Here is a 3,434-nt window from a genome sequence, read left to right as displayed (position 1 = left end):
GGGGTTGAAGGGTTGGAAATATGCCCTAGAGGCAATAATAAATTGGTTATTATTATATTTCTTTGTTCATGATAATTTTCTGTTGTTCATGCTATAATTGTGTTATCCGGAAATCGTAATACATGTATGAATACATAGACCACAACACGTCCCTAGTGAGCCTCTAGTTGACTAGCTTGTTGATCAAAAGATAGTCATGGTTTCCTGACTATGGACATTGGATGTCATTGATAACGGGATCACATCATTAGGAGAATGATGTGATGGACAAGACCCAATCCTAAGCATAGCTCAAAGATCGTGTAGTTCGTTTGATGTAGCTTTTCTGAATGTCAAGTATCATCTCCTTAGACCATGAGATTGTGCAACTCCCGGATACCGTAGGAGTGCTTTGGGTGTGCCAAACATCACAACGTAACTGGGTGGCTATAAAGGTGCACTACGGGTATCTCCGAAAGTGTCTGTTGGGTTGGCACGAATCGAGACTGGGATTTGTCACTCCGTATGACGGAGAGGTATCTCTGGGCCCACTCGGTAATGCATCATCATAATGAGCTCAATGTGATCAAGTGGTTGATCACGGGATCATGCATTACGGTATGAGTAAAGTGACTTGCCGGTAACGAGACTGAACAAGGTATTGGGATACCGACGATCGAGTCTCGGGCAAGTAACGTACCGATTGACAAAGGGAATTGTATACGGATTGATTTAATCCTCGACATCGTGGTTCATCCGATGAGATCATCATGGAACATGTGGGAGCCAACATGGGTATCCAGATCCCGCTGTTGGTTATTGACCAGAGAGTCGTCTCGGTCATGTCTGCATGTCTCCCGAACCCGTAGGGTCTACACACTTAAGGTTCGGTGACGCTAGGGTTGTTAGGAAGACTTGTATGCGATTACCGAATGTTGTTCAGAGTCCCGGATGAGATCCCGTACGTCACGAGGAGTTCTGGAATGGTCCGGAGGTGAAGATTTATATGTAGGAAGTTGTCATACGGTCACCGAAAAGGTTCGGGGGCATATCGGTATTGTACCGGGGCCACCGGAGGTGTTCCGGGGGTCCACTGGGAGGGGCCACCTCTCTCGGAGGGCCTAATGGGCTGTAGAGGAAAGGGAACCAGCCCTACATGGGCTGGCCGCATCCCCCCCTTTGGGCCCATGCGCCTAGGGTTTGGGGGAAACCCTAAAGGGGGCGCCCCCCTTGCTTGGGGGGCAAGCCCCCTCCCCTTAGCCGCAGCCCCCCCTCTAGATCTCATCTAGAGGGGGCCGGCCCCCTTTCTCCTTCCCCTATAAATATAGGGGCAAGGGGAGGGCTGCAGACAACATCCAAGGCGCAGCCCCTCCTCTCCCCAACACCTCTCCTCCTCCGTAAGAGCTTGGCGAAGCCCTGCCGGAGTACTGCAGCTTCACCACCACCACGTTGTCGTGCTGCTGTTGGAGCCCTCTTCCTCAACCTCTCCCTCCTCCTTGCTGGATCAAGGCGCGGGAGACGTCCTCGCTCCGTACATGTGTTGAACGCGAAGGTGTCGTCCGTTCGGCGCTAGGATCTTCGGTGATTTGGATCACGACGAGTACGACTCCATCAACCCCGTTCTCTTGAACGCTTCCTCTCGCGATCTACAAGTTTATGTAGATGCACTCCTCTTTCCCTCGTTGCTAGATGACTCCATAGATTGATCTTGGTGATGCGTAGAAAATTTTAAAATTCTGCTACGTTCCCCAACAGACCTCGCCGAAGCTGCACGCCAGCGAGCTTGGCGAGGCGCCGGGGACGGGGAAGACGGGCTCCGGTGGCCGGGGATCGTCGAATCCGTGGTCGGCGAAGGTCGTGGCGGGCGCCGGGGTGGTCGGTGATGAGGGGGCATCCTACGGCGGAGCTCGGGGTTGCCAGCGGCAGCAGATCTGGAGGCATGGCCGGGCGGGGCTAACGACGTTGCGCGGTATGGGCGGTGGCGTGCGGGTGCTTGCGGGAGGCGCGGCGCTCGGGGGCAATTGCGACAGGAGGCGGCCAGCGATGAATGATGAGGCAGCGGTGGTGCGCGCGGTTGGCAGTGGCGCGGCCGGGCTCGTACGGGCCCCAGATGGGCTCCCGCGGGCTGCGGCACGGTGGGGAGCTGGCGGGGACGCGTGTCGCCTCTTGGTTGGGCGCGGGAGGAAGTGGTGCTGAGGTGGCGGCTCCGGATTGGCCAGACGACATGGAGGCTGGCATTAGACATGTCCGGCCATCGGCGGACGTGTCCGGTGGCGCGGGGACGTGGTAGACTAGGGTTTCGACTGCGAATTTCGGAGGGGGAGGTGTTTATATAGGTAGAGGGAGCTAGGAGAGTCCAAATGAGGTGCGGTTTTCGCCCACACGATCGTGATCCAACGACGGAGAGCATGGAGGGGGTTTAGATGGGCTAGTGGGCTGTTGTGAAGAGGGGATGGGCTGCAAAGAGAGAGGGGTTTCACAGTTACACGATTAACGGTTGGGGTATCAAACGACCTCCAAATGGAATGAATTTTGACAGGTGCTATTGTTTTATGCCCCTAGCTAGGCATATTACATAGATCTAGATATTGTCATCTTTGGTATCCAATCCATAAGTGTTCCTCATAATAGATTCATATTGCAACTTAATTTTCTTTCTTGGGAAGTGTTCCATGCCCTTCCTTACCGGAAATTAACATCTAATGTTTCCTTCTTTCATATTAGTAATTGCACCAATCGTTCTAAGGAAGGGTCTACCAAGAATAATATGGCATGTAGGATTGCAATCGATATCAAGCACAATAAAATCTACGGGCACATAATTCCTATTAACAATAAGAACATCATTAATTCTTCCCATAGCTTTCTTGTAGCGACCCGATCCCAATGGACCGTAGTCTCTGTGCTTAAGTGTCATCCCTGGATCGGTATTGCTGACACACACAGTACTTGAGGATTTATAACAGAGTTCAATCACACACTTATTACATAGAGTGTCTCATAAAGAGTACTTATTACATTAATATGGCTGAAGGCCATCTAAATAACTGCGGAAGCTTCAAAGATAAATGAGTCCATCCAACTCCACGGCAAAACTGAGTGCATGACAACGACCTATCGCACCTTACTCTTTGTCTGAAAATTCTGCAACATGATACATTGCAGCCATGTAGGTCAGCATATGGAATATGCTAGCAAGATCACACTATAGAGAAAATGTTGAGATAATAGCTATCACTACATGCATATTTGGCTGGTGGAGGCTCTAAGTTTAATATTTGCATAAAGCTATTTTTCCCCTACAACAAAAGGAATAGATTTTATTTAACTACCAATTTTATGCCATTATTGAGATGGTTCCCCAACTCAATCCAAAAAGAATATTAATAACCCAACCAATTCATTAAGTAAAGTGATGAGATCAGTCAATAATTCAAATACCAGATACTCAAGAT

This window comes from Triticum urartu, chromosome 5, assembly GCF_003073215.2.
Source record: "Triticum urartu cultivar G1812 chromosome 5, Tu2.1, whole genome shotgun sequence".
Lineage (NCBI taxonomy): Eukaryota > Viridiplantae > Streptophyta > Magnoliopsida > Poales > Poaceae > Triticum > Triticum urartu.
Note: the sequence above shows the minus strand (reverse complement) of the source record.